This window comes from Mchenga conophoros, linkage group LG15 (assembly GCF_057382185.1).
Source record: "Mchenga conophoros isolate Kocher_MC1m ecotype Shallow Benthic linkage group LG15, M_conophoros_male_GT1.1, whole genome shotgun sequence".
Taxonomy (NCBI): Eukaryota; Metazoa; Chordata; class Actinopteri; order Cichliformes; family Cichlidae; genus Mchenga; species Mchenga conophoros.
Genome location: NC_140540.1, coordinates 29,843,071 through 29,863,504, shown reverse-complemented (window position 1 = coordinate 29,863,504; position 20,434 = coordinate 29,843,071). Strand labels below are relative to the sequence as shown.

General features: G+C 41.2%; 1 protein-coding gene across 3 annotated transcripts in view; it reads right to left on the bottom strand.

Annotated features, from left to right (window-relative positions):
- The window catches only part of cnih3 (cornichon family AMPA receptor auxiliary protein 3), a 149,716-nt gene that overhangs the window by 64,978 nt on the left and 64,304 nt on the right, over nt 1-20,434 (bottom strand). The window lies entirely within an intron of this gene.

Below are 20,434 nucleotides of genomic sequence, written 5' to 3'. Positions count from 1 at the left end.
AAAGGGTGTGAAATGTTTTATGTGAATGTCCTACTATGTTTCACTAACAAGCATATAAATTGCTTTTGTATTTGCTCAAACAATTACCGTAATTGTCGGGCTATAAGCCGCTACTTTTTGCACAAGCTTTGAACCCTGCGGCTTTTAGTCAGGTGCGGCTTTTCTATGAATTGTCCATGATTTTTGTCATATCGTAAGACGATTTGTTTTGTTTGTTCCGCTGTTGTACGGCACTACGTTGCCTGGCGGAAGGATCGGGGTTCAAGAGTGGTATGTTAGTCACATGTCCGTCCGCCAGGCAACGTAGTGCCATACGAAGTAGCGCGAAAAACAAACTTCAAAGTAGCGCTACGCGTTCAGCGGGAGGCGTGGACGATGAGCGGCGATAAACTTGCGAAAAGCAAGTTATGCCCAACTCCACCGGTGGATTCTGACAGCGTGGAAAAGTGTGAAAACATCCACGATCACCACCGGATTTTGAAGGGCTGGACTGCTGCATGATGGAGATGAGGACTCCGACACTGACAATGAGGATTTCTTTGGTTTTGAAAGTGACAACGAAGGAGGGAAGCGGAGAGTGGATGACGAAGCCATCCTGAGCCTGTTTGTATCCGAAACTGGAGAAGAGGACTTTGGTGGTTTTAGTGCGCAGGAAGAAGAGAAAGATGGTGGTGAATGACTGACTTTTCTTCTTGTTAAAGCTGTGTCACTGCACCTGAGCCTAAAAGGTAGTCCGAATCTATTTTTCTGGTGTGCTGTAGGTTACTGTTATGTACTACATGTGCAAATATGTACCCATAACTTGTTTTTCAAAATATTAATAAAAGGGGTGTGTCTCCAAACAGCCATCTCTTTCCTGACAATTCCCTTTGTGCATATTCTCTTACATATGATAAGTCAACATTGAAACACCTGCGGCTTTTGGTCAGGTGCGGCTAATCTATGTACAAAACAGGATTTTCCCCTGATTTTAGCTTGTGCGGCTAATATTCAGGTGCGCTTTGTAGTCCGGGAAATACGGTAATTATGTAAACATTTGTAAACATGTGACAGGCCACATGTTTACAAAAACAATAAGCCTACATGGAACTCAATCAAATCCAGCCAGCATCAGTTCTCAGTCTAGAGCTTAGCCAGCCACATCCAATATTAGATTCTAGCTCAGGGTCCAGCTGTTTAGTATCAGCCCCTAGCTTGGAGTTTAGCCACCAACAGCTAGCAACACATTCTTGTATAGATGTAAGCCAGCCACAATCAACACCATGTTCCAGCCCAGAGCCCATCCAGAAACAGCTGACAGAATATTCCAACACTGAGTCTAGCCAACCACTACCAGCAAGGGAAAGGAAGATGGAAGGTAGGAAAGATCAGATTCTGTGGCCCAGATCCAGTGAGAAAAGAGAGTAGGAAACCATTGACTCGGAACTGGCTCTTATACTACAGGGTGGGCCATTTATATGGGAATGGTTGGTGATATTAAAGTCCTGTTTGTGGCACATTAGTATACAGGGAGTGCAGAATTATTAGGCAAATGAGTATTTTGTCCACATCATCCTCTTCATGCATGTTGTCTTACTCCAAGCTGTATATGCTCGAAAGCCTACTACCAATTAAGCATATTAGGTGATGTGCACCTCTGTAATGAGAAGGGGTGTGGTCTAATGACATCAACACCCTATATCAGGTGTGCATGATTATTAGGCAAGGTCCTTTCCTTTGGCAAAATGGGTCAAAAGAAGGACTTGACAGGCTCAGAAAAGTCAAAAATAGTGAGATATCTTGCAGATGGATGCAGCAGTCTCAAAATTGCAAAGCTTCTGAAGCGTGATCATCGAACAATCAAACGTTTCATTCAAAATAGTCAACAGGGTCGCAAGAAGCGTGTGGAAAAACCAAGGCGCAAAATAACTGCCCATGAACTGAGAAAAGTCAAGTGTGCAGCTGCCAAGATGCCACTTGCCACCAGTTTGGCCATATTTCAGAGCTGCAACATCACTGGAGTGCCCAAAAAGCACAAGGTGTGCAATACTCAGAGACATGGCCAAGGTAAGAAAGGCTGAAAGACGATCACCACTGAACAAGACACACAAGCTGAAACGTCAAGACTGAGCCAAGAAATATCTCAAGACTGATTTTTCTAAGGTTTTATGGACTGATGAAATGAGAGTGAGTCTTGATGGGCCAGATGGATGGGCCCGTGGCTGGATTGGTAAAGGGCAGAGAGCTCCAGTCCGACTCAAATGCCAGCAAGGTGGAGGTGGAGTACTGGTTTGGGCTGGTATCATCAAAGATGAGCTTGTGGGGCCTTTTCGGGTTGAGGATGGAGTCAAGCTCAACTCCCAGTCCTACTGCCAGTTTCTGGAAGACACCTTCTTCAAGCAGTTGTAACACTGGTGGTGCAATACTAGACCTGTTAGTGCTACTTCTTGCCTTCTTTGCATGTAGTACGGCAGTATAGTTACCTTTAACCCCAGTACAAGGACAGAAGGGAAATATGGACCAGATCAGACAGGTTCTAGATTCGTAGGAGCCAAGGGTGTATGACAACAGAGGACTTGTACACAGTAGGTGCAGAAAACACAATTGCATTTATTAACAATTATTAAAGTTGTGCACATTTAACAAAAGTAGAGCGCTCTTCTTGAAAACAAAATAAAATGAAATAAACCCCACAAATAGTCGACCTAAGGATATATTGTCTTTTATGTCTTTTTTTAAAGTCAATTTCAGTCTTTCAATGTTCACGAGTCACTCAGTGTGTTTGTAACCAGTCGGGTTACAATCTACCAGTTCATCCGGCTCTTTGGGCTGGGCTCGCCATCCAGTACTGGAAAAGGGATCCTCGATTCTTCTCAGGTCCTCAAAACCAATCCAATCCAAATAAGCAAAGGGAAAAACCTGACCATGCGAAGCAACAAATGCTACACGGGGCTTCACAGTGCTCACGTTGGCTCACGGCCTCTGGAATACAGTATCACTCTTATTATTCTCGCCGAAAAAAGGACTTTCACTATCCAGCTAGCTTCTTCGTCGCACGGGTAAACTGATCTTTCACTGTCTGTGTCTCTGGCGTATCTGACTGGCACACGAAGGCACACACAGGTGTCTGAGCAGCGCACAGACTGGGGGAGGGTCAGACCGGCCAATGATTGGTCGCTCAGTGGATCTGACAAACACACTCTACAGGACTAAGTCCTGCCCCCACACCATTTATACATTACATATACATATGTACATATTAATTAAACTTATGTTTACATGCTTTTTATCAGTATTTATTATAATTAACTTTGTTTTTATCAATATTTATTTATACTTTTAATCCCGTTTTTAACACTGGGTTACACAGTGGTACAGGAAGAAGTCTGCATCCTTCAAGAAAAACATGATTTTCATGCAGGACAATGCTCCATCACAGGCGTCCAAGTACTCCACAGCGTGGCTGGCAAGAAAGGGTATAAAAGAAGTCACCCCATTGAGAACCTGTGGTCCATCATCAAATGTGAGATTTACAAGGAGGGAAAACAGTACACCTCTCTGAACAGTGTCTGGGAGGCTGTGGTTGCTGCTGCACGCAATGTTGATGGTGAACAGATCAAAACACTGACAGAATCCATGGATGGCAGGCTTTTGAGTGTCCTTGCAAAGAAAGGTGGCTATATTGGTCGCTGATTTGTTTTTGTTTTGTTTTTGAATGTCAGAAATGTATATTTGTGAATGTGGAGATGTTATATTGGTTTCACTGGTAAAAATAAATAATTGTAATGGGTATATATTTGTTTTTTGTTAAGTTGCCTAATAATTATGCACAGTAATAGTCACCTGCACACACAGATATCCCCCTAAAACAGCTAAAACTAAAAACAAACTAAAAACTACTTCCAAAAACATTCAGCTTTGATATTAATGAGTTTTTTGGGTTCATTGAGAACATGGTTGTTGTTCAATAATAAAATTATTCCTCAAAAATACAACTTGCCTAATAATTCTGCACTCCCTGTATGTGAGGGGGCAGACTCCTCAAGATGGTTGGTGACCATGGTGGCCATTTAGAAGTCGGCCATCTTGGATACAACTTTTGTTTTTTCAATAGGAAGAGGGCCATGTGACACATCAAACTTATCGGTAATGTCACAAGAAAAACAATGGTGCGCTTGGTTTCAACGTAACTTTTTTCTTTCATGAGTTATTTACAAGTTTCTGACCACTTATAAAATGTGTTCAATGTGCTGTCCATTGTGTTGGATTGTCAATGCAACCCTCTTCTCCCACTCTTCACACACTGATAGCAACACCGCAGAAGAAATGCCAGCACAAGCATCCAGTATCTGTAGTTTCAGGTGCTGCACATGTCATATCTTCACACCATTGACAATTGCCTTCAGATGACCCCAAAGATAAAAGTCTAGGGGGGTCAGATTGGGAGACCTTGGGGGCCATTCAACTGGCCCACGATGACAAATCCACTTTCCAGGAAACTGTTCATCTAGGAATGCTCGGACCTGGCACCCATAATGTAGTGGTGCACCATCTTGCTGGAAAAACTCAGGGAACGTGCCAGCTTCAGTGCATAAAGAGAGCAATTTCAAATATCCAGTGGCCTTGAGGTTCCCATTGATGAAGAATGGACCCACTATCGTTGTACCCCATATACCACACCAAACATCACTTTTGTTGTTCCAACAGTCTTGGAGGGATCCATCCAATGTGGGTTAGTGTCAGACCAATAGCGGTGGTTTTGTTTGTTAACTTCACCATTCACATAAAAGTTTGTCTCATCACTGAATAAAATCTTCTGCGTGAACTGAGGGTCCTGTTCCAATTTTTGTTTTGCCCATTCTGCAAATTCTGTGCGCCGATCTGGGTCATCCTCATTGAGATGCTGCAGTAGATGGAGTTTGTAAGGGTGCCATTTGTGAGTAGCTAATATCCGCCGAAGGGATGTTCAAATAATGCCACTCTCCAGTGACATGCGGCGAGTGATACACTGTGGGCTCTTGCTGAATAAACTAGGACAGCCACTGATGTTTCTTCATTAGTGTCTGTTTGACCTGCTACCCTCAGGCAGGAGGCTCCGGTCCATTCGCACCAGAACCTCTCGCCATAAGAACAGTTTCTTCCCCTCTGCTGTTGGACACATGAACAATAACCATATGACTGTCCCCGCCACTAACACATGACCCTACGCTGTGTCACTGCATCATTCCATGTTTGGCACTGATCACCACCTGCACTCATGTATATATCTATCTACGTAGCACTCTTAATTCTTATTCTCATGTATATATCTCATGCATATCTCATGCACATATCTTTCTACGTAGCACTTTTAATTCTTATTCCTACTTTTATTTTTTCATGTCTATTTAAGTGCTATTTATGACACTATGTTTGCACTGAAGCACCGCAGCAATTTCCTAATGTTGTAAACCTGCTCAACATTTGGCAATAAACCCCTTTCTGATTTCTGATTTCTGATTTCTGAGTGAGTTTTCTTGCGTCCACATTTTGGCAAATCCAACACTGAACCAGTTTCCCGAAACTTAGCAAGCAGTTTGCTAACTGTAGCATGGGAGATGGGTGGTCTTGTACGGTGTTTTGCATTGAAATTGGCTGCAATGACCCGGTTACTGCGTTCACCAGATTATCAACACAATTTCGATCGGCTCCTCACATGTTAACCTCTTCGACATGTCAATGGCTGTGAACAAAGAGAAACTTGTAAATAACTCATGAAAGAATAAAGTTACGTTGAAACCAAGCACAACATTGTTTTTCTTGTGACATTACCAATAAGTTTGATGTGTCACATGGCCCTCTTCCTATTGAAAAAACAAAGGTTGTATCCAAAATTGCCAACTTCTAAATGGCCACCATGGTCACCTACCATCTTGAGGAGTTTGCCCCCTCACATATACTAATGTGCCACAAACAGGACTTTAATATCACCAACCATTCCCATTTTATTACGGTGTATCCATATAAATGGCCCACCCTGTAGATCAACAAAAGGGTCCAGTTCAAAGGAAGTTAGAGAACCTGGGAACCATCATCTACAGCTATGGGGCCGAGTGGTTTGAGGTAAAGAGCAAGACTCAGAGACAGCAGAAGGCCCTTTAAGCCACTTAAAGTCCAGGAGACAGCAGAAAATTGACAGATTAGTGAAAGAGAGAAGACAACTGATGAAACAGTGGAGGAGGGCCTATGAGACAGAAAGGGAGGGACTTACTGCCCTGCCCTATAGAATAAAGCAACAACTTACTAAGCTACGAAAAAAAGAACACCTCAAATGACAACTTAAGAAAAAAGAACGGACAAGGACCCTGTTCTTCAGCAACCCATAGAACTTTATTAAGGGCCCTTTTGTCGAAGAAAAGAGCGGGTGCCTCAAAATGCCCATAAAAGACCTGGAAGGTCATCTGAGGAAAACTTACTCTGAGGATCAGAGGCATGAGCCAGTTACTATTCCGAGTGATATGCCACCTATCCAGGCACCTGAACACCAAATGGACACAAGACCACCTACATGGAGTGAAGTGGAGAAGGTAGTGAAGCAGGCAAGAGGAGCATCGGCCCCAGGACTTAATGGCTCTATAAAAACACCCCACGAATCTTCAAATACCTGTGGATGCTGATGAAAGTACTGTGGCAGAAAGGAGTGATTCCAAAGGCTTGGCGAAAAGCAGGAGGTATTCTGGTATATTCCCTAAGGAGAAGAACTCCTTATCCATCAGCCAGTTTCGCCAGATCAGCCTGCTGAATGTAGAGGAAGATCTTCAGTGTCTTGGCCCAAAGACTATCTACTTCTTCTCAGGAAGTCTTGAGCATGCCAGCGTCATCTGGCACCAGATTTACACTGCCAAGAAAGAACAAAGACCTTCATGTTGCCTTTTTAGACCTTGGCAATGCCTTTGGGTCAGTTACGCACGAGATCTTGTGGATGGCCTTCAACTATTTAAGCATACCAAACCACATCACAGGTCTGGTCAAGACCTACTTTGGGATTTACAGGTTTGTGTTACAGCTGAGAACACCACCACAGCCTGGCAGCAACTGGGAATTGGAGTTATGGTAGGCTACACGATTTCCCCTCTGTCATTTATCATGGCAATGGAGTTGGTCATGCAGGCATCCCGGTGGGTAGTGGGAGGTGAGAGACTCAAGAGTGGCTTTCGTCTTCCTCCCATTAGAGCCTACATGGATGACATGGCCATCATTACAACAACAAAACCATGTACTGGGGATTGCTACAGAAGCTCCAGGAAAACATCGAATGGGCAAGAATGGAGTTTAAGCCAAGTAAATCTCGCAGCATCTCCATCATTAAAGGAAAATTGATAGCTGAGCAATTCTATATCAGTGGAGAACCAATTCCAACAATCTTAGAGAAGCCCATAAAGAGCTTGAGACGGTGTTATAATGCAGACCTCAATGATACATGGCAAGTAGAACAACTAAGAACAACTTGGCTAATGACCTCAAGTGGATTAACAACACAGCACTCCCAGGGAAACTGAAGCTCTGGTGCTTCCAGTTTGGGTTATTGCCCAGACCATTGACAATGTACGAGGTTTCACTCAATCGTGCCAATCGACTAGAGAAGCTAGTGAGCTCCTACGGTAAGAAGCGCCTCAGACTTCCCAAATGTCCATGCCCGCTGTGTACAGTCCCAGCCACACTCAAGCACATCTTGGTTGGTTGTAGGACTAGCCTCAGGGCAGATACACATGGAGACACAACCAGGTCCACAGGTGTCTAGCCAAGAAAGTTGAGTGCAAAAGAACCAAGAGGAGCGTCAGTTTTCATCAACATTTGTCCGGGAGGGAGACAAGCCGAGGGCAAGCCCCCTCAACCCTGGACCTGGGCCCGCTGAAGGTTGCCAGAGATTGGCAGATGCAAGTGGACTTGGATCAGAGGCTAATTTTTCCCACAGAGATCGTAACAACTACTCTGCGACCTTGTCCTTTGGTCTAATGTCCAAAAACTTGTGTACGTCATTGAGTTGACGGTACCATGGGAGGAAGCAATTGTGGAAGAATTTGAGCGTAAGAAGCTGCGGTATGCCAACTTGTCCGCTGAGGCAGAGGACAGAGGCTGGAAGATCAAGGTGCGCCCTGTAGAAGTGGGCTTTGTTGCCAGTACAATAGCAAAACTGCTTAGAGAGATTGGGATCAGAGGAAAGGCACAACGGCAGGTTATAAGAGAATTAGCTAACACTGCTGAGAGGACCAGTTACTGACTATGGCTAAAAAGGGCTGACATCACTTGGGCAGATAAGGCAGTCAGCTAACCACAAAACACACACTCAAGATTGAGCAACCCGTGGTGGACCTGCCTCAACAGGGGGCGTCAAAAGGGTAAAACATAACATTAGAAATTTCGCTGCTTGAGTGACACAGCTGTCTCAGGGCCTCCTGGGGACTGTGCAGTTAACCTCATGGTAGTGAAACCAAAAGGAGCAATGAAAGAAAAGAAAAGAAAAATGTTCTGCTCTTCTCCCCTCTGCTCTTTTTTCCTTTTCTGGCAGGCAGTGGGGAGGTAGAGTGTACAGCCCGATCCGGCGGAGAGGTGTGGGAAGCCAGATCGGGCGCCCCCTTCCGGCTTTCCTCTCTGCTCTCTATATTGTCCCTTTTGTCTTACTTCTCTTTATCACCTTTTCTATCCCTTTGAAGAAGTGAGGCACCATAAATTTTAAAGAGGTAAGTATAATTTCTTAGTTGCAGTGAAGAGATAGAAGAAAATAAACTGTAGAAAACGAAACAGAAGAAAGAAGAAGAGAAATAACAATTTAACATAAACCAGTGGGACACTCCGGGGCCTGTTCAACCCTGGCAGGGCCTTCTTGGATAAGGGTGTCTAGTGAAAATGGCCGAAACAGAATTTACTTGTAGGAAAAATGTAGGGATATGCTTAAAAGAAAATAAAGGTTATTATTCCTTGTGTGGCCCTCAAACTATAAATAAGTTTAATGCCGTTTCTTTACATTAAAACCCCGGTTTAGTTCTTAAAGCTAGTACTAGCTAGCATTTCACTGCACAGTATTAGTGGAATGACAATAAATATTTACCTTAAAATTAAAATGGCATCGCTTCTTAAACTCGCACTAAACATTTATATTGGAGGTAAACTGTGGTGGCATCATCCATATGAACAGAATTCCTGGTAACATTTCAGTGAGAATTTTCTGTTGATTGAAATATTCTGGAATTTGTGTGGAAGCAATGGGCTTCCTCACAGTGTCAGTGCTTCTAGTCATTACTCTCTCCCTTCCCCCCCCCCGCCTAGTCTCTTTGCTCCATGATTCAAAGACTCTCTGACAAGTTAATGAGTCCTCCTCTCCCACTCTTTTCTCTGCACACCCTCGACTTTGGCAGACCTGATTATACCCTGTCATATATTGGAAAAAGTTATGCTGGTTGTTGTTGACGATACTACTTAATGCAGGAAAGGGGATGTTAGGGCATTTAAAAGTGAAACACCTGTTTTTAAGGCATATTTCTAACCGTGCAGTCACAGCAAAAGTTCTACTATTATCCCAACTGTGCAGTGATATTGTTACTTCTATCCATCCATATTTTGCCTCTTAACTGGGTCCAGTTGACCGGGGGAGAGATCCCCAAACCTCCCTTTCCCAGCCATCCTCCTTCCAGTTGGACATGACTAAAACATTTATATCTGACAATCCCAGTGCCCAAACCATCCCAACTGTCTCAGTTCAATATGAAGGACTCTGTACTGGCTTGACTCTGATCCCTTTTTGAATGACAGAGCTCCTTAACTTATCTCTGTGGGAAAGCCCTTTAGAGGAAGCTCATTTCCGCTCCATCTACCTATAACCTCATTCTTTAGATCACCACCACAGCTTGTGACCATAGTTAAGGGTGGGAATGTAGATTGACCAGTAGACCGGCAGCTTTGCTATCATTCGTAGCGCCCCTCACCATAAGTGAATGTTAGCACTTATAATACTGCAGACGCTGCACTAATCTGTTTGTCTGTCACTGTATTTTCAGAGTGTCAGAGTCTATGACCATCCAACCAATGTGAAGGTTTAAGCACGGCATTATCACAGTGGAATTGGTGAACATAGTCACCACTCTTTGAGTCCACTGCTGTTGCTATTTGGGTAAAACATGATAATGATTATAGGAGCCAGCTGAAGAAGACGACCAATAAAGATTCGACTGGGATCTTCAAATTACAGTAATTAACCAGAGCCCAGAGAAACATTGTTTCAAATGGCCCGCATATTCTAGCAGCACCCTTACTTGTGACTTTAAATGACTATGAATATGTTGCTGTTTAAATCAGCCTTGGGATTGTAGCATGGTGAAACAGTAATGCAGCTAAACCTCTGTCACTGAATGCCTTGGCCCTGATCTGAAGCACTGTGTCATTAAGGGAGCAAATTAACTACAAATCGCACATAATGATAATGTTGCTCTCTTGGACCCTAGTTAGGATTTTTTTTCCTCTATCAAAAGTCAGTGGCGGCAACAGAGCTGGACATGAAAGGCATTCAGTGTCTTGCTTGAGGACATATAAGCGTAGAGAAACTCACTCCCCGCATGATCACACAGAATAACACATCTGCTATAGCAGATGTTGGCAAAGGAGTCTGAATGTATGAATGTAACAGTTACAAGGCAAAAGCTCATACGTGCAGACAAAACGAGTTGGTATGTGACTGTTGCTGTAATATTACTGTATGACTGACTAAACATATACAGGGCAGCTTTTCTGTAAACATGCTGTTAGACAGTGAGTGGCTACCTGTACCATCTTCACTGAATACAGTATAAACAATACAACTGTTTTCTAGGCAGCAGCAGCAGCATCCAGGATGCTGTCAGTGTTAGGTTATTTCCCACCATGGTTCGCTGTTCAAAAGCAGAAGGTCATTTTCACACATATTCAAACAGTGACAGCTCTTCCTACTAAATTACATGTTGGGTTATGTGCACACAGCTGAGTAACCCAGAGAATTACACTCGGCATCATGGATGAAACTTTTGACAACCAGCTTACGCTGTTAGAATAAAAAGCTGGCACCGCAGCACAGGGTCTAGTAAAGGTTTAACATAAAGTGGTGTAATTAGCTAAATGTAATTAAGAATCACTGAAGATGTTCTGCTTTTTTGGGGGGATTTTTCCCTTTCATTTACAGTTTTGGATCTAATATTTTTATTCTTTTTTCAACTTCTTTTTCAGAAGTGCACAAAATGCCATAAAATGACATTATATAATTTAGCTATTTTTCCAAACTCCGAAACACAACGTATTATCAAATGACCGCCGTGTATTCTATTTATTACAACAAAGTAACTGTATTCTGATTACCACCTATTTAAACTGTAACTGTAACAGAATACAGTTACTCATATTTTGTATTTTAAATACGCTGGTACATGTATTCCCCAACACTGTTCATCACAGCGTGTTGGCACAAGCAAAACTATTACACATGTACATGAAATGGTCTTTTTTTGTTTTGTTTTCTAGAGAAAGTTTAAGTGAAATCAGCCACCGTAAAATTAAACCAGTCATAATAGGGATGACCAGTTGGAGTGTCAATGAAATTAGCAGTTACATGAGCAGTTGCTTTTTTTGATATACAAAATGTGCATTTCTGAATGATTATTGGTAAATTCAGAATTCTGCCTATCTGTCTAGAATCCGAGAAACAGATAAGTGCAGTGCACCTATCGCTGCTTTGTGTTCAGTCTCTTGACAAACTTGAGAGTTTTATCTGAGTATGCAGGACAGGCCCTTAGTGGCCACACAACAGACATCACACAGATTACAGCACCTGTGTACACAGATGCTGACTTTCATGCCGTGTATATATTTATATATACTCACAAAATTGTGTAGGAGTACAAAAGCAAAGGAGGGCAAGTGTGAGATGTGGAGATGGATGTCACCTGCATGAGGGACAGTGACTGAGTCAAAGTAAGTGAAGAAGAAAGGCATTGTAAACTTCAAAAGCAACATTAGAAGCACACATTGGTTCTAGCTTCATTACTCCTTATCCAGTTTCTCTGCATCACCATTTCCTAACTCAAACGCGGAGCAAGCTTTACCTAGACATCAGTAACATGTAGAAGAGAAGGAAGGCAAGTAGAGATGAGATTATTGATCTATGAAAATCCCATTTTATATTACTTGGACATATTAGGACCAGTCTTCAAGGTGTGGGAAAGTCAACGTGAAAGAGGACCCAATGTAAATTGTACTCTATAGGAAGTGCAAAAAATATCATTTCATTAGGAATAGTTATGGTGTAAAAAAGAAGATTTGGATGGGAGGTTAGTTAGTTTTTAGATCATTCATTTATCACGACAGTCAAAGTAACTGTTACAAACTTTAATCAGTGGCCAGATTTGCTAACGTGATGAGCAAACTGGGTTTTGGCATAAAAAGAGTACTGTCTGTATCTACAAAGACAGCGTGATGACAGGATGGCATGCAAGAGGTGGGAACGCGTAGATTTTTGCAATTTACCTTGTTGCATATGTACTTTGAGTTCCTTTCCTGTGTAAAATATAGGGATGAGAATATTTCAATCAAGCATGCAAATAGATTTGCTAACATAGTTGTACTAACTGACATAAAAGTTACTGATAATTGTGCTGAATGCCAAAACAAGTTTGCAGTATTTCAGTTGGTTTCTGAAATATTAGGCTAGAAATATTATTTCTCAACTAAGATAAAGAAAACTACAGCAAGCCAAAGGGCATCCACATGTCTGTATGAAATGACAAGCTCTACAACATTACAACCCAGCTTTCTGCTAGCCTTTTGTACAGTAGGTAGATTAAAGAGTCCTTTCACAATGAAAGTGTTTTTGCAGCCAACAATAAAGTCTTGCTTTTTGTTTAACCCACCTCATCTTCGTGTATCTGCACTTGGGTCCTGTCACTCCTATTTCCACACAATTTGCATCGCTAACCGTGACAAAGGATCTCATTGGGTTTTAATTTTAAAAATGTTCCCAAAATTTTTAAGTTGCTAGTTCAGTTTGAATATGGCTAGAACCATATTCAAACTTAAATGACACTAGTACCCTTTATTAGCACACAATCTGGGATTGGTCACACATTAACACAATGCCGTTTACAACCAAACACCATCCATTACTTTGAACTTTTTTGACAAATTAAATAACCAGTGTTCTGATTTTCTATACCTGCCATATACTGCACGATATATGTATCAGTAATATGTAACTGGCTTCATGGACACATGCTGTCTTATCAGCTTGACTGGGAAAACAGTAATTTAACTTTAAAAGAAAAAAAGGCAAACCTGCATTCCATATAACTTGCAAATGTGCAGAACTACTAATGTATCTTGTTTCATTCGGCAGATGGAAACTTACTGCCCCACCATATGCCTGCAAAACAGTTAACCAAGCAACCCCCATGATTATTTAATAAATATTCCCAATGCATTGAGTGCTGTTCTGCCTTGGGCTTGAATCCACAGTGAGTTAACTTTCAGCAGGGTGACAGGCAGAGTTGATATTCTTGTTGAGAGTAAGTCTGCAGTGTTCCAGTTTGGAAATCCTGCTTTCCATGCCATTTACAGAAACCTTGTGCTGTGGTTTGGGAAAGGTTCTTTGTAAGAGAACTGCATTCTTATGTACGTATGGAAGGATGAATGGAAAAGGTCTACAAGCTGCATTCGGATGGACAGATGATTGAATCGAGGTTGTACCTCATGAAAGAATTTTGCTACCATGTTTGACTCAGTGGAGGAATCAAACTAAGACGGAATTAAAGATTTCTGAAGAAATGTTCTGTTTTTTTTCTCCCCAAATGTCAATATTTATCACTTTGGGGGGAAAAATAAACAAATAAATCAGATCCATTTTTTAATTGCAATACATTTTTGGTGCCAGCAGGTTCTGTAAATATCTAACAACCCTCATAAATTTGCTTGTGAGGTTGATCTATTCTGATTAGTTATAAACAGAAAGAAAACCACAGTTCACAGGCAACTTGTTGTGGTTCTTGGAATACATTCATATGAACTTTTAGCTACTGTCGTTCAATCCAGTATCCTACCAATGCATATGATCCAAATAACAACAGGACTTGATACAGTGAAATAGTTCTAAAATAAAGGCTGAGAAGCAAAATGGAAGAAATGCAAAGGAAACAAAAACAAAACAAAACAAACATTATCCTAAATGACAATTCTGAAAATGCACTGGCATAAGAATTGTTATACCAGTGCATTCTCAGAAATGCCAAAGTTTGCCAAATTTTACAGAACAAGATCATGGATACAACCAGCAGAAATTAGCTTCCTCCGAAGGGTGGCTGGCTGGATTCTCCCTTAGAGATAAGGTGTGAAGTTCAGCTATTTGGGAGGGGCTCAGAGTAGAGCTGCCGCTCCTACACATTGAAAGGAGCCAGTTGAGGTGGTTCAGGCATCTGACAAGGATGCTCCCTGGACGCCTCCTGGGTGAGGTGTTCGGGGCATGTTCCACCGGGAGGAGGACCCGGGGCAGACCCTGGACCTGCTGGAGAAATTATATCTCTTGGCTGGCCTGGGAATGCTTTGGAGGTGGCTGGGGAGAGGGAGGTCTGGGCTTCTCTGCTTAGACTGCTGCCCCTGCGACTGCTGCCCCAAATAAGACCGGAGGCCGGAAGAAGACCGATGGATGGTTGGCCAATCCTAGCCATATTAAAGGAAGTAATAATTATTTTTTTAATGGGTTGAACCTTTCAAAATCTACCAGCTGTCATATGTATAACATTAACAAAGCTAGATTGATTTACAATTGTTGAATACCAAATACAAATGTGGAATATTCTATCTAATTATAACAGAGAAAAATACAAAACAAAGTTGTGAAATCTTGACTCTTTCCAGCATAAAGGCAAGTGCTATTATGCTAAATTGTTTTCTTCCTCTTATCTCTTACTTCCTTCCCATCCAGGTCTCCACCCTTCTCTCCACCTCCCCAATCTTCCTTCCCGGTGAAAGTGTGTGGGATGCAGGAAGCTCTGCGTTTTGCATATAAGCTCATTATTGTGACTGACAAGGAACTTACACTGTTTCTGCAGTGCTGCCCTGTACTTACAGTGTTTTTCTTCTGCAGAAGACTGGATGGCATTGTTGTTGCTTGGACTTGTTTAGCGTATGGCAGTTGCATAATTTTTCTTTCTTTATTAATTTCCCCATATGTCTCTGTTGGTCATCACATGCTGAGGCAGTTTAAAACTAAGCTAAACTTTAAATATATGTGAAGTTGTACACATTTTTCAGACTGGTCTTTTTTGGACCCCAGTTAGTTGTGTGGGAAAATCCTAGTAGATCAGCAGTTTCTGAAAAACCCAGACCCGCCTGTCCCAGACCTTGAGTATTGGTAGTTGGAGGCCAAAGCAGATTTTAGCACAGACAGGACTGGGTACTATTTGGGAGATTTGTCCACATTTTGTGCTGCTGATATCACAGTAATGATGACATTAATCTATTTAGAACGAAGACATTGTGAAGTGAAGTTTTGAATGCCCTTTAAAATAGTTTTTGTATTTTCCAGTAAAGGAAATCATTGGAGACCAATGATACAATTTGAAGGGACAGAAAGACTGACTGTATCTGCTTTTAACCTTATCAGCCAAGAAATGAACTACTTAATGCTTTTATTGCAGTTTAGATTAACAGACAGTAACAAGTATGTTATGTGTTATGTGTTACTATGTGTGTACAGACGCGGCTATACTGGCTTCATGTATCCGTGTCTGTTTTCTAGGCTGTGGGTTAACTTTCATCAAGTCCAAACCATTTAAATCATCACAGTCTCAGTTTTGAGTTATTCTATGTGAAGCAGCTTGGTGAGTCATGTTAATACAGACAGGATGTCAGTAGACTGCAATAGGCAAATAAGTGCCATCATTCCTTTGTTAGACCACTGACTGATTGACTCTTATGGAAAGTTGCCTCTGGTATTTAACCTACAATATGCTAATAAGCACAAATGGCTTGTGGCAACTTAGCCAAAGGAACTACTCTACAAATACCTTCAACCCAATAACATGCAGAGTTCTTGCAGACAGCTCACCATTTTAGTGATAGAGATAAATATTGGTGGCTTTAGAGAGTGCTTTTGCATAGACTGGATGTCATTATGAGTGAGCTCTGGCACAGTCACTTCTTCAAGAATAATATGCAGTGGTTTATGTGTGCTATGCATTCACATGTAAAAGAAAACATACATACTTGTACTTTAAAAAAACAAAACAAAACATGCTGTGTCTACACCAGCCATTACCCTATCATGACGCCTATTTATTCAATTCTCTCAATTTGAACTCTGAAGCTTTTTAGTAAGTTTGCTCCTGACTGGGTAGTTATTTTCTTCCAGTTGTCCGAATACAGCTTTTTTAGGCATTCCGTAGAACATGTAGATGAACTCAGCTTAAGTACAGGAAAAGTCTTTGTTATTAATGACACCTTTATAATCCAACACCAGATGCCTCAACACTAGGCTTTTAGACAACAACAATATGTAATATATATGTGCTATTCCTGTTTAATGATGTATTGCTAACCTAAATCAGCATCATTTGACTTTAAACAACCCCAAATCCATAAAAGTTGGGACGCTGTGTAAAAATATACACTATGTTGCCAAAAGGATTCGCTTGTCTGCCATTATTCTGAAATTGTTCCACAATTTGTAAATGTTTCTTCCTAGTATCAATTACTGAAATATTTGGTAATATTTTCCTCAGTTTAAACATAAGAATAAAATATGCATTTGTAAGATTTGAAAATCATTGCATTGTTTTCATTATATGTGTGTAAAATAAATGATAAAAATATGCATAAAATATTTGTCAAAAAAGTGTTGCCACAATAATAAGAAAAACAGTTTTGCCTCTTTTGGTGATCTGTCCAATTAAGTTCACTAATTAAATACAGTGGAGTTAATCCATTTCTCTGTGTGCACACAGTTCGCAGTGACTCAGAGCGCTGGTATAACCTTTCTCTTTACTCTGTGAGTGCAAAATAAAGCCCCCTTTTCTCTCTTTCAATCATTCACTGTATTTATACATAAACCAGCTACCGCTACCTGTTTGTCTAGCTCTACCATACAGCTAGCATCATAGTCACAACATCATAACATTAAAGTAGTTCACTAGCTGGGCCCACGTCCTCATTTTAGGTTTGAGAGTGTTTTAGTAGGTAAAGGTGTGTTTGGAGGCGTGGTCGCGCTCCCGAAATTCCGATACATAATCTCCAAGTAAAGGCCAATCCAACGCATCCCTTTCACAGCTATTTAGTTTAACCGCTCCTCTGGTAGGAATTTTTCCACTGTCAGTATATATCAGCACATGGCAAACATTAGCATTAACAGTCTTTACAGTCTAGAACAGCTTATTTTCATCATTTATTCCTTTGCTTTAAGAGCTGTCTCCGGGGTGAACACTATTGTAGAGTTTAGTCATTTGGTCCTGCTTTCGTTGCTTCCGAGCAAACGTTCTATCAGAGAGGTTTTGCTGATGGCAGTAAGTCATTTTCCAACACTTTCCTTTCTTAACTTCCCCATTGACTAGGATATCTCTGTCATTCCCCATCTGCTTTTCCATCGTCATCGTGTCTTGTGCTCCAACAAAATTGGTATTACATAGAATCTGTTCCATCATGTGACAACTAATTATAAAATTTTGAGCCAATCTCAAAAACTGAATGCAGGGCTTTTTTTGGGATACATCACATTCATTATTTCTTCTGATTGTGTTGATAGCATTAGCTATTCCTGGATATTTGTAAACTATCTTAATTTATGATGAGTACCTACTAGAGGGATTGAAAAAATTGCCTTTGCTGATTCGGCAATACCTCACTCATTCTCTCATTATTACACTTGTGAATCTGTGGACTAGGAGAGATGGAGAGGCTAGAGTGAGAGGGATAAAAAAGAGAAAGGTAGAATAATGTTAAAATAGAGGAGAGAGAGAAGAAAGGCCCAAGACAGACCCAAAAATAAAGGAAGAGCACTAATGAGTACGCTCAGGTTTGCTCAGTTGCTGTGACAACGCAGTGGCTTCAAGCCGCAAGAAAGCACATCTAATGAACACCACACACACACACACACACACACACACACACACACACACACACACACACACACACACAAGAACACAGTACATCCCCTCAAGCTATTGTCATCTGCATGGGTTTCCAGTCATCCAAAACCCATCAAACACAACACACTCCATTGAGAACAAAAATGGCACGTGTCCATGTGCCTGCTTGTGAATGTGTGCAGTGAAAACTGCCAAGTGCATATGCCAACATAAAGAAATACAGCCAAAGCTTTTAGCCAAATCAGTCAGGACCAACATGCTGTGAGCGTGCCAGTCGGTGTGAACTGAACAGTTTTTGAAGGGGAAAGAAGAGCTCTCAAAAAAGGATTTAAAAAGCACCACAATGCAGCAGATCCTCATGCATCAGGACCTTAGGCAATCATGCTGACAGGCACAGTATGCAAGACAGTGAAATATAGTTTCTAAAAGCGTGTAACTCATAATGTGTGATTCTGTCTGAATGTATGAAATCAGAAGCTGTCGCCTGAGGCACTTGGCAGGAATTTCCTCTCCTGCTGCTTCTCTTTGCTTTAGTTCACTAGCCAGTGCATAATCGTCAGTCACCTCATATGCTGAATAATGGTTAGACAAAATGGTGATTAATGTATTGACAGATTAAATACATTTGTTAATCTATGGATTTTACCACTTTTTTGAGGTGGATATCTCTGTTTGTATTAGGCCTCTGTAGCCTTTAAAGGCTTTATACTATGATTCATGACTTTTTATCATGCACCAAGGTCACTAATGGCAGTGTAGGCATTGGATTTAGTTAAAAACAACCCCTTTTATAGAGTTTCCACCTTAAGACTGAAGATTCAACAGTCTTTATTGTTACTATGCTATCATAACAAAATCCTAGCAAGATTAAGATTTATATATTTATATACAAAAAGGGACAATGTGTGATTTAACAGTAGCGGCTTTTAAACCATAGAATAAGCCTGCCCTATACAGCATACCACTGGTTTATTGTCCTTCTGGAAATTAATTGACAATACTGAATTTGACAATCGGAATTTATAAAATATGCAGTTATTTAACAGGATAAATAAATAACAGTGACTAAGGAAAAGTGTTGTACTAAGGTCATTCTATACAACTACACTTGTTTTTGCAACTGCAACATATAAATCCCCTGCTATCCCTTTTAGTTCCACAAGCTACATCCATTTTTTTAAACAGCCTATGGTGTCCAGCAACCTTCACTGTTACCTGCACAGTATGTCACAGCTCCAAGCACAGCATGTCTGGATGTCTGTGTAAGTATGTCAGTGTGTTTATCCATCTCAGCATATGATCTGTAGGGGAAAATGTCCTCTCCGGGGACTAGTGCAGGAGCTGGGTGCTGGAGTTAACAACAATGATGATCAAGATCAGCTGTTCAGCCAGTGAACCTCCAGCATGACACAAACATATGCACAAACACACGCTTGCATGCACAAGTTCAAACAGTATGTGGTTTGCGTTTCAGAGAGGTGGAGGGAGAAACAGATGCCAAACTGAAGCTGGGAGGAGTTCTCTCAACCTCATACTGAGCCCTCAAGGCACACAAAACCTGAAACAGACAGCACAGCTCTGCAAAACACAATGCAGAACCTTTCAATGTGTGTCTACCATTTGATTTCAGTACATTGCGAGGAAAGATAATAAACAAAGCATCCTTGTTCAAATTGAAAAATTCATTTAAAACCTGTAAAACAGTGATGCACAACCCTGGAAACCAAAAAATATATTATATACATGCTCTGACAGGCACTGGCGACTATGGGACAACAGATAGGCAGGTGTGTGGCTTCCCAAATATATTCCAATCTGCTGAATTTATCACATGTGGACATCCATGAAGTTGTAGAAAAATCTGACAGATGATTGGTGGAAACAGGATGTACCTGAGCGTAGTTTAGAGCACAGGTGTTAAACTCCAGGCCTCAAGGGCCGGTGTCCTGCAGGTTTTAGATGTGTCCTTGATCCAACACAGCTGATACAAATTGCTAAATGACCTCTTCAGCATGTCTTGAAGTTCTCCAGAGGCCTGGTAATGAACTAATTATTTGATTCAGGTGTTGCGATCCAGGGTGATATGTAAAACCTGCAGGACACTGGCCCTCGAGGCCTGGAGTTCGACACCCTTGGTTTTGAGTGTCATGGCAAAGGCTTTGAATACTTATGTACACAATTTATTTTTGCTTTCTATTTTCAATAAATATGTAAGAATTTCAAGCAAAGGTTTTTCAATGTGTCATCAGGGGGTATGGCTGATCTGATATCCTCATGTTGGTGTTGTTCCCAGATCATCATACTAAATGTTGTTCCAGGATCAACAT